Source organism: Mus caroli, chromosome 18 (genome assembly GCF_900094665.2).
Source record: "Mus caroli chromosome 18, CAROLI_EIJ_v1.1, whole genome shotgun sequence".
In the NCBI taxonomy this organism is placed as follows: Eukaryota; Metazoa; Chordata; class Mammalia; order Rodentia; family Muridae; genus Mus; species Mus caroli.
Window position 1 is genome coordinate 23,019,760 of NC_034587.1, and position 12,305 is coordinate 23,032,064.

General features: G+C 39.6%; 1 long non-coding RNA gene across 3 annotated transcripts in view; it reads left to right on the forward strand.

Moving 5' to 3' along the window:
• The first annotated feature begins 11,558 nt into the window (after positions 1-11,558).
• LOC115029845 overlaps positions 11,559-12,305 on the forward strand; it is a 112,462-nt gene continuing 111,715 nt past the window's right edge. For all 3 annotated transcript variants that reach the window (XR_003835403.1, XR_003835401.1, XR_003835402.1), the window contains exon 1: positions 11,559-11,664. This is a non-coding gene — a long non-coding RNA (uncharacterized LOC115029845). The remainder of the gene's footprint in view (positions 11,665-12,305) is intronic.

The window sequence follows — 12,305 nt, forward strand, 5'->3', positions numbered from 1 at the left end:
CACACACACACACACACACACACACACACACACACATATATCACAACATTTAATTTGGGATGGCTTACAAGTTCAGAGTTTTAGTCCATTATTATCATGGCAAGAAACATGGCAGCACCCTGGCAGGCATGTCACTGGATGAGCTGAGGGTTCTACATCTTGTCCCAAAGGCAAGCAGGAGAATAAAATACTGACTTCTGCAAGCAACCAGGAAGAGACTGTCCTGAAAATGGGCAGAGCTTAAGCATAGATCTCAAAGCCCAGTCCCACAACGATGTACTTCCTCCACAACGCCACACCTACTCCAACAAGATCACATCTCCTAATAGTGCCAATTCCTATGGGCCAAGCATGTTAAAACCAGCATACTCCACTCGCTGGCTCCCATAGGTTTGTTCAAACTCATGAGTCTATGAGAGACATACCTAGCCATGTGTAAAATCTATTTAGTCTAACTTTAAAAGTCCCCATAGTCTATAGGAGTCTCAGCAATGTTGAAAGTCCAAAGTTGAAGGTCTCTTCTGAGATCCATGCAATCTTTTAACTGTAATACTCTATAAAATAGGGGATTTTATAAAAAATAAAAATAGCAGACCACATACTTCCAACATCACAGGACATATATTACCATCCCAAAACTTCATAATGAGGAAATTTTGAACAAAATCAAGATAAAAAAAAAGGAAGAAAGAAAGAAAGAAAGAAAGAAAGAAGGAAAGAAAGAAAGAAAGAAAGAAAGAAAGAAAGAAAGAAGGAAAGAAAGAAAGAAAGAAAGAAAGAAAGAAAGAAAGAAAGAAAGAAAGAAAGAAAGAAAGAAAGAAAGAAAGAAAGAAAGAAAGAAAAATTCTGGGCTAACTCCAAACTCTGCATCTTCTTGTCAGATGTCCAACTCACTTTGTTGACTCCAACACAGTTCTTCCTCTTGGGCTAATTCCTATCCCTGTGAGCCGCTTTCCTTGGCAATTTCACCTTGGTTCTAGAATCTCTACCACTTTTGGGTCTCCATGGCAAGTTCAACTTCATAGCTTCTTGTTCCAATGCCTGGGATTCACACATGCTCTTCTGGGCTTCTCTAAAAGGCTTGGATCACTTCACCATCTCTTTTTTTCTTTAGCACTCTATGCTCTGGTTGACTTCACTCCACTGTCACGGCTGTTCTTGGTAGTCATTCCATGGTACTGGCATTCCAATATGATGGGGTGTTTTAATTAAGCATCACCAATAGCCTCTCATAGGCTCTCTTCATGATGCCAAGCCTCAACTTCTTTGTATGAACTCTTCAGTCCTGGGCCATCAACTGCAACTGAGTCTGCATCTTTTCCAATGGTCTTTCAGAGCCAACATAGTTCTAAGCCTCAGCTGCTTTTCATGAACCCTTCATGCCTTCAAAACCAGTACCACCTGGATGATGCTTACCATTACCAAGGTCTACTGCAGTGTGTGTACAGCTTTGGTTATGTCTGGAACATAGTTTCTTTGTGCTCTCAGAAAATACTTCCAGAAGATTTCACCTCAGTGATACTGGTCTCTTCAAAATCACTGCTAATTTCTTAGCTTCCCATAACTAGTATTATTTGTCCCAGTAGTCCCTTCTATTCTTGACTCTAAAGCCAGAGCAACATGACTGAAACTGCCAAGTTATGCTGCTTGCTGAGGGTGGAACATGCCCCCCACCACCTTGTTCTAGTATATCCTTTACTGTCTAAGATTGGCTGTTCTGGAACTTGCTCTGCAAACTAACCTTGAACTCAGAGGTCTGCATGTCTCTGTCTTCTAGGTGTAAAGTTGTTTACCACCATACCAGAACTTAAGCTTTTCATAGGCACTATTCTTTAAAATCTGAATTAAATCATGAGTCTTCCAGACTCAAGATCTGGATCACAGGTGTGACTTCCATGTTTGGATTGTAGTTCATTTTAGATTAAAAGACCAAATAAAAACAACAGCTAGGTAATAATAACACTATACATGATATAACTGTCCCTTGTTCAGCTAAAAATATGAACAATAAGCTTAGCTGGGTGCCCCAAGGCCAATACTCACTTAATTCCACTTAATACCCTTGAACACAGGATTTATCTACATTTCACTTCCTGATGCCCCTTTAATCTTTGAACCATACATTTTATATTCTTCCTTTCTCAGTTTTCTGTGCTTGATCAACACTCTCTCAATAAGAGAGCCATAGGGCACAGTCTAAACTGGGTTGTTGTGAGTAATTCATCACTGCAATTAATATGAATCTCTTCACCTTAGCCTCAGGCCAATACTTTGGACAAGGGCAAAAAGCAGCCTCATTCTTCATCAAAATGTCAAAAAATAGTCTCTAGGTCACACACTAAAATTCTTTTCCTCTGAAACATTATAACCAGGACCCCACACTTCAAATAACCATCAGATCCAATATCTTCCATATTTCTACTAAGATGGCTTATTAAGCCTCATGTAAAAATTCCACTGATTTCTGAATTCAAAGTCACCAAATCCATATTCGTTCAAACAAAAACACGGTCAGGCCTCTCACAGCAGTATCCGGGCCCCATTATCACCGTCTATCTTAGTTTGGGTTTTATTGCTGTGAAGAAACACCATGACCAAGGCAACTCTTACAAAGGACAACATTTGATTTGAGCTAGCTTACACATTCAGAGGTTCAGTCCATTACCATCATGGTGAGAAGCATGATAGCATTCAGGAAGGCATGGTGCTGGAGCAGCTGAGTGTTCTACATTTTATTCCAAAGGCAACTGGGAGAAGACTACTAACTTCTGCAAGCAACAAGGATGAGAGTTAGTTGGACATATTTTATATGCCAGTCTAGTTAAATACTGTCTTCATTTTGTTGCTAAACAAGAATAAGCTAAATTGCTGCTGCTTCTCATTCTCTCTTGCCTTCCCTTCACCCTGTGTGTGTGTGAGTGTGTGTCTTTGTCATTTTCAAAGAGAGAGAGGAACAGTGAAAAACATACAGAGAAGTAGAGCATTGTATATTTTAATGAATAAAAACTGTATTTTAATATTTAAGGATATTTTATAAAAACATAATCTATAACATGTAGTCCCTTAAATGTTTTGAAATTGCAATTTAATTACAGCATTTCTTGTGTCACCCATGCTGTCCTGGAACTCGATTTGTAGATCATGTTGGTCTGTTGCATTAAATCTCCAACCCAAAAAGGCCCAGTCAAAGGAAGCAACACATCAATTAATAGGAATACAAGCTACACACCTAGATTCAGCAGATCTACCACTACACTACTCTGCTTTCCATCTATGAGATTCCATATAACTTCCGGTTTCTCCAACCCTGTGCTTCTGTTCCATCTCCCTTCTACCCCCTCCTCCATCATTCCTCCCTCTCCTCCCCTCTTCCTTCTCCCTCAAACTTTTAATTTCCACCTTCCCTTCTATTGCCTAATCACTGACTGGCTCTAGCCTTTTTATGAAAAGTTAAGGTGGGGAGAAGATTCACAAGGCACCTGTATATGTGATTCACTCCTCCTCTACAACCCTTTCCAAAGCTGAACTAGCATCAAAATACAAGAGCAACATTGGTGTCAATCAGAGATTCACTGCCTCCTGAGTGCTGGAGGAGGGACTAAAGGCATGTGCCACAGCTCTTCTGTTAAAGTTACCTGAGAACACTGCGACTTGCAACTCTTGTCTCTTTTCTTTCTTACAAGAAACACCACATCTTTTCTCTACCTCATCTCTTTCTCAGTGTGGAAATTTAGTGACTCTTCTTTGGAGAAGCTAAATATCCTTGATCAGGAGAAGCAACTGAAGTCTACATGGCATTTTAGTTTGGTCCCATATTTCTAAATTTTAATTCAAATATATACCTTTCTACTTACATCAAGGGCTGTTCTGAGGAACACTTCAGATTTCCTGAGACCATGATCACCGATCATGCTGTAAGTAACACAACGGCACATGTATTTCATTCAACAAATGTTTATTAGTTTATTAGGCTTCCTCTTCCTGTTGATACATTTATAAAGAGCAGATCTGATCCCTATTTTCCAGGAAGAATCAGATACACAAAAAGAAAATGATCTCTGTAGAAGGTGAAGTCTCCGACTACCAGACAACAAAGATGAATGAGTGAGTGGGCAAATGACTTTATTACAGGTAACGGAAGGTTCTGAGTGCTAAAAGATGGACTTAGTTAAAGACAAAGTTTTGAGGAGAAAAAGAGATGTTCTAGGCAATGTGAGCATAATTATCAAGCACAATGCTGCCAATTTTTTCTAAAGGAATGAATGAATTATGTGGGAAGATTCTACTTAAGTATAAAGAAATCCATAAAGTTGGTCTCCCTGAGGCTTAACAGGTACCAACTCACATTTGCTTTCTCCTAAAACCTTTCCACTGCTCTGCTCGCTCACAGTCACCCCACCAGGGTTTGTAGAAGTGTTTGGCACACATTACAGTGCAATTTCTTTCATTTGAAAAGAGTTAATGATTACACCGAGGTATCACTTACTGTCTTTTACTTAATCGTGTAAGGTGGGCATTCCAATTTTCATTGAAATAGCTGAAGTTTAAGATTGTCAAATGTCTACATTATACAGTCAGTGTACATTCCAGCCTGACTTGATCCCCAACCATCACAACCTGAGGTTGGAGCACGTGACCAGGTACAGTCTCCAGCAGTAAGAGAGAGACTGGGGTAGTGCCTGGTCTGCCTTTGGCTTGAGGAAATGCTCAATTTGTTCCTTTTTCTAAAGTGTTTATTCCACTACTTCCTTTTCAAAGTTATGGTTTATGAAGCCAGCGAGGGGCTTTTATTTCCTACCAATATTTTGGATGCATGATCTGAATTGCTTTCTAATCGCAGGTCAGTTTTCAAACTTTAAGTTGTGAAAATAGGACGAATTCATGTAGGATTCCTCGCAGGCTTAAGCCATTTAATATAGTATTTTTGTTACTAGAGGACCTATTAAAATATAGAACGTAGGGAGATGGAAGAGTAAATAATAAACTGTGAGAAGTAAGCAGCACCAGCCATTTGCCGGGAATGTACCTCACTGGGTCTCTTACCTTTTTAATGGAACTCTGTAAACATGGCTTTTAACACCCAGATCAAAGTTTATCGCTTTCAGGAAGACTTGTCTTATCAGGATTTCCAGAAGTCTTTTGGGATGCAGCTCCCTGAAGCTGTATCACCCTGTTCATTTGTTTCTCTCTTTCTTTTTATCTACTTTTATTTATCCTTTTTTTGTGTGTGAGATAAGTCTCAGTTTTCCTTCAGATTTTCATTTAGAATCTTAGCCTGTTTCTCTTGTTCCATATTTGGATTAAATACTCTTAACTTGCACTGTCAGGACCACAGGACTCCATTCTCCAATCTATTTGCCCCGTTATTTTCTTCACAAAGGTGTAGGCTTCCCAGATTTAATTTATCCAGTAACTAGGACAGTGCCTGGCCCACTCGCTGTGCTCAGAATTTACCTACGGAAGCACTTAATAGATGAAGAGAGGCTGTATAATCATGGTCTTTGTTTTGCATATTTGGTTTCAGTTTTTGTAGGAATTTGTTTGTTTTGTGTGCTTATGATTTGTGTGTGTGTGTGTGTGTGTGTGTGTGTGTGTGTGTGTGTATGTGTGTGTGTGAGAGAGAGGTGGGGGCAGAGACAGAGAGACAGAGAGAGAGGGAGAAGGAGGATAAAGTTGGATGGGTAGGGAAGTAGGGAGGATCTGATGAGAATAGGGGAGGGAAATATGGTCAAAATAGAATGTATACAAATGATTTTCAACAAATAAGAAAAAAATAATTTAACAATCAAATGTGTGTGTGTGTGTGTGTATGTGTGTGTACGTAAGCAGCCAGCACCTCCTTATGGAAATGCTGCTCTTAAGACATGAAAGTGACTAAGATGTGAAAGATGCTTATGAGGCTGCTATGGAATTTTAATGGGCCTTTTATGTATCCTACTTCATTAATAACAGGGCGAGTGGAGTGCTCCAGCATCTTTTATCTCCCATCTGTATTCAAATGCAACAGAATATCCCCCAGTAAAATTTCAGGGTAAATTAATGATATTCGTTTTCTCAGAAAACCTATTTTTCCTTAATGGATAGACTGCTGACCCCATGCATATGTGTAATTTCCTGTTTAATGAGGGCACAAGCTGATATGGTACACTAGGAAATGACCCTTGATCTTGTGAACCAGTGGGCTTTGGTTGCCATAGAGTGATCCCTTCCATGGGGCAAGTGATGGACAGAGTGCATGAGATCTTGTGTCCAGGTCACCCCTCTCATCTCTCGGTCAGTTCCCTGGTTTGACCTTCTCAGTAAAAGAATGGTGGGTCCTGCTTCAGTCTGATCTGGCTTCTCTGTTACCTCAGCGTTGCTCACAGCTCAGCCTTGGCACAGGAGACTCTGCCGTGTGTGAATTTTCAAAGATGCTTCCATGTCTTTGACAGCTGTGATTGATTGCTCACATTCCTCCAAAATCCACATGGCAAAGACTTAACTTTATTTCTAACACCTGATATGATGATATCGGAGGTAGAATTATGAGAGATAATTAAATCATTAGGGTACAAATCTAATGAATAGGATTGGTGCTTTTATATTGAAGTCCCCAAGATATCTCTTGCTTTCCTTCTTGTCTTAGGAAAAGAGTAAGAACCAATAGTCTACAACCTGAAAGAGGCCAAATCACCAGAATGCTAATCTCCCATGTCCAGTCTTTACAATTGTGAGAAAAGGTTTCTCTTGCTTATAAGCCATCCAGCGATCTCAGAGACACTGCTGTCACAGCCTGAACTAAGAGAGTAGTCATTAAGATTAACAAAGGTGCTTCTGGAAGGCACTCAGAAAAGGGATGAGAATAGGGGCAAGCCTATAGTAGAAAGCAACACAGGCTGCCCCAAAAGTACTGCATGCTCCAGATACCTGATTAGCAAGGAGATGATGTAGTGATGAGAGTTTCTGAGTCCTGTACAGAAAGAAAGGATAAAGCTGGATGTGGTCTTTGGCCACAGAAAAGGAACCTCAGCAAGGGTTTCCACCATAGACCAAAAAGCCTCTATAACCACCATGTAGTGGCCTGGCATTGTTCAATACTATGTTTGAGCTACATTGAACTAGTTGGTAATGAAGCACAGGCAAAGGGTCCTATGGCCTGATGAAGTGTTCAACCAAACATGCCTATGGCTAGCAATTTTACTGTTAAGGCTTTCCTAAGCCTCAAATGCTTCTAAGTTAAATGTGTCCTCTGCATCAGATTTACAAAAGCCCCAACAGTAGGAAAAATACAACTGTTGGGATCTATTACCAGATACATGGGGGTGGGGGTGTGTGGAAGAATGGAAACTGCATGGAAAACTGCAATATTCTAGAGTAACCATGAGTGCCACTCTAGACCCAAGTAATGCCAGTTCACTGGGTTATTTGTGGAAAGGTTTGTGAAGAAGTGAACAGTCTCCCTTCAGATTCAAAGGAGTTATCGAATTCTGGCCTGGGTAAGTACAGATAGTTTTACTGAGTGCCTGTTATAGACTTTGCTGCTATGTTGTTTTAGCATCCTTCTGAAAGAAAAATATCCAAGGCTTGCAGAAAGAGTAATAAGAGCATTGTTATCCCTTGAAGAAAGTCACCATCTGCCATGGTAAAATCAGGGCTGGCATCCGTTTTTTCTAACCTCATATTTCAATATCATTTCTCCTGAGCCTCTGTGGTGGGTGTACTCTTTTTGTCTCACAGTAAGGCTCTTCTTCCTCAGAGCCTTGACTTCTATAGCTCTAGACCTCCTCTGGATATGATTTTGTCACAGACTTTCTCTCTGGAAAACTGCAGACTTACTCAGTAGTTTGAATGAATTTCAAAGGCTAATAGACTAGGGAAGGCTGGCTCTGCTCAGTTGTCTGCAAGTCAGTAGCTGCTGTCCTGAGGGAGGTTAGAAGTAATGGACTACTAGACATAGCTGTTTCAATGGCTCTGTATAGCCACCTGGAGTGGCTAATTTTGAAGTTTCTCTCTGCTGGGGCTTAAAGGGTTTAGGGTTTTGTCTTAATGAAACAGATTATTGCCTAAAGGTCTTTAAAAGCAGCAAGCCAGAAGGCTGAGCCAGCTGTTGGGCAGAGGTGAACCTGCTCTCTCCAGCACTCCTAAGCACTGGAAAAGTCTCAGTCAGGGCCACTATGCTTTCTTGTTTGGAGGGACTTTAGGGCAGTAGGTTTAGACATTACTTTGACTTACATGCTTTCCCTGTCTCTTAGATTAGCTGTCTGAAAACAAGCCAACTTGACATTCAGTTTTTCTTGAATGAGACTCATGTACAAAGCTGTGCCAAGATGATGAAATAAATCTTGTTGAAAAACAGTGGACAGGGGATTGTAGGGCAGTTTCACATGTGATCTTTTACGATAACCAGGAAATAAATCTTATTATAAAATGTCCAGTGATGCTCAGAGTGCCAAGATCATAATTTAAAACGTGGTTGATTTAGATATTTCTGTGAAGACTTGTAATTATCTCCTCCCACAATGAGAAAAAGAGCACACCAAATTAGGTGATAATCTCTGTACAGTCTCTGTGTCCTAATGTCTCTTCCACTGGTACTTTGAGTAAGTACTCTTTGTTCAATGTCCCGTTCTGTTTCTTAAAAAATGCAATTCTGAAGTTCGAGAGCTCTCTTGACCTTGTGAGAGCAACTCCATCCATCCTGTACTGTGAAGTCAAAATGAACAGGGTAAGCATAGACCTGGTACATGTTTTAGCTTCCACCTCCTCAGCATCCTTCTCAATAGACGGTGTACTTCTTACCTTGTAGAATTGTTAAAAATGAAGACAATGTGATACTTTGATTCATGAATAGGTTGAATAATGATCAAGTCATGGCAATCTGTATATCCATCATCACACTTATTGTTTCTTTGTGGTGAGTACACTCAAACTCTTTTCTTTTAGTTATTTTGAGATACACAGTGTATTATTGTTAACTGTGTTCATCCTGTTACCACAGAACACAGAACAGACTCCTGTCTGACTATAACTTTGCACCTCATACATATTCATACAGCAAGAATTTTGTGTCGATCAAAGCATTTAAAAATGAAAAGAGATAATGGATGCAAAGAAATGGCATTAATTCTTAGCTTCTTGAGCAAGTACTACCTCCTTTAGAAGTTCTTTCTGGAAGCCTAGCCTAAAGTCTCCTTTTATCTGGCATTCTATCATAATAAAAGTATCATATCATGGATGTATAAACAACAGAAAACTACTGTGTTAAATGTCTAGTGTCTGGAAGGTTTAGGCCTGGCAGAAATGGTTTCAAGTGAAAGCCCTCTTCCTGGCCTGGAGGCTGTATTCCCTCGGTGTTACGCTTACAGTCATGTTGTGTCTTATATGGTCACAACCCCTATTTGACCAGAACAATGTTTATGACTTTATTTCACCTTAAACATTTCTCTTGTTTTGGAACTGAGAGGAAAACCAACTGCTGCCACATTCTTAAGCCAGTTTAATTTCTGACTGAATTCTTAACATTTATCCTTATTTCTACAGCTAAGTGTCTATTTCATTCCTCATCAAAGAAAGTTTCTTTTTGCTGAAAATGGAGATGGCAATGTCTAGTTTTAAGTTGACAAAACCTAGAGTAATTTGGAAAGAGCACTAGAATGACCTATGTGCTCTCCTGTGGTGCCTTGTCTTGCTTGATTTCTGGGATGAGTCTGCCAAGCTCACTGTGGCTGGTGCCACCTCTGGGATGGTTTTCCTGGTGTTCTAAGAAAGAAATCTGTGCAAGACCTGGGTGACAAGCCAGGAAGTAGCTTTCCACTGTGGCTTCTGCTTCAGTTCTTGCTTCCAGGTTCTTCATTGAATTCCTGCCCTCAGTTTCCTCAGTGATGGAATTTGACCTGAGAGTTATGAAAATATCTTATTCATTCTTAAGTCACTCCTAGCATCACACTAGGAACCCTAACTAAGACAGACAGGATTACATTAAATCACCCATCAAAACATAGAAAATGACTGACCATGGGAGTCCCAACTCCACTGATACATCTACAATTCAACCCTATACCTATGGCTCAGAGAACAGTATATAAGAACTAAAGTCAGAATTCCTACCCCTATATCACTGCAGAAAGACACTTTATTTAGTAGAGTATGTGATTTGTCTATATACCTTCTGACTGCAGTGAGGATAGGTTGAGTAAGTATTTGGTTTCAAAGTTACTTAGACTAGTTTCCCCCATTTTTTCCTATTCAGTGCTTTTGCATTATTTATTATATTGTTAGATTCAATTTTTTACTTTGGATTATATTTAGATTTTATTTAGTTCCAACATAATCAATTTAATTTTATTTACAGCTTTATATATAAAATACTAATATGATTTTTTTTAAAAGGACAGGATGGCAAGATTATAAAAACATGAGAATCAAGTCATCTTCTGTGAGATTGTGCCCACTTATTTGCCCCTCAACTCATAGGCCCATTCTATGGCACATCCAATCTTTCTATTCAGCCATATCTACCCTCACATTAGGCCAGGCCTGGAAGGGACATCCCACAAACCAATACAGCCCCTTTGTCTTCATGACTTCATTTTACCAATGATATTTCCAACCATTAGGCCAACCTATCCACCACAGAACCTTTCTTCTGCCACAGCCAACTCTGTCCTTATCAAAAGATCTTCTTGTGCTTAGATCTCATCATAAAAATACCAACAATTTGAGATATCTAGCCAGTATTTTCTCTCTAAAACATACCGGTCTCTAAAATATTTGCAATGAGAATTTCTTATATAAATCCAAGGACACTGAATTGAAAAATAATAACAATAAACTTCATCAAAGAGTTCAAGCAATTTCAAAGACAGCTTGAAGATGGAGCCTAATGAAGGAGAAAGAACTTGAAGAAAATAAACACCTGAATGATGCCCAAGAAAACACAAATGGAAATGTGACAAAAATGAGGAATTGAATGCAGGACTTGGATGTGGACTTCAATAAAAAAAAGATAGAAACATTGAAGAGGAATTGAGCCAAAATGAAGAGAGAACTGAAAAATCCAATATGTTAAACTCCAAGAAAGTCTTAAAAGAACAATGAATCAAGGAGAAGGTAAAATATCAAGACTTGAAGATGAAGTTTAAGATCTAGACCAAAAAAAAAAAAAAAACCAAAGAACATGAAAATCTCTCTCTCTCTCTCTCTCTCTCTCTCTCTCTCTCTCACACACACACACACACACACACACACACACACACACACACACACACACACACACACACACACACACACACACACACACACACACACACACACACACACAGACACACACACACACACAGAGAATGAAAAGGAAATGTAGGACACCATTTAAAAAAAAAACCTTCAAATTTGTAGGCATTGATGTGTGGAAGGATTCTAAGACCTCATGAGTCATTGATGGGAGAAGAGTTACTGTTCAAAGCAGTCATCCCAAGTCTAGATTCTAGCTTTCAAACACTATAGAGCAGAGAATATATCTGGACCTTGCACTAGTGTTCAGATGCTCACACACTGTGCATTTCATTTCCAGGACTGGCCAATATCTCAGCTGACTACAACTGAAGGGCAGAGGGACTATCCTGCCAAATGTTCCAAAGGCAGATAGATAGAACTACTTTACAGATACTGGGACTGGACACCACAGTGGTGAGTAAGTTTCTTGGGAAGCAGAATAGTTGACAGTGATTTTAAATGTTTATCTTCCTATCACAAGGAACTGGCTTCAATCGCCATTCTTTCCCTTTGTATTTAGAATCATCCAAGAATTTCCACTCCCTCTGTGAATCACAGACTGACTACTCAGAGTTACAGCTTTTTTATAGGGGAGAGAACTTTACTTTCCAGCTAATCTAGCAAACAGTGACATATCTCTGAAGAGAGTCTGCTGTGGCTCGAATGTGCTTTAGTGGTTTGGGTATTCCAGGGGTTCATTGTGATTGTAAGCCTGGTTTCAAGTGTGGTGCTGTTGGGAGATGGTGGAAAGTTTGTAAAGTGAGGCCTTCTGGGAAAACATTGTGTCACTGTGTGTGTCCTCAGAAGGACTTGTTGAAATTCAGTTTTCCCTACTGATTTGCTGCTGGGCACTAAGCTCTCTCTCACACATGTTCCTTTGTCATGATGTGGCTATAGCTTGAAGGCTTTCAACTGAACTGAATTGATAAAGACATTGTGCATTTGAATTCCCCAAATCAAGAGCTAAATAAGCCTCTCTACGTAAAGTTAGCTACCTTAGGCATGTTAATTATAGTAATAGGAAGTTGATTCATACAGGTTCCATAGGAGTATCT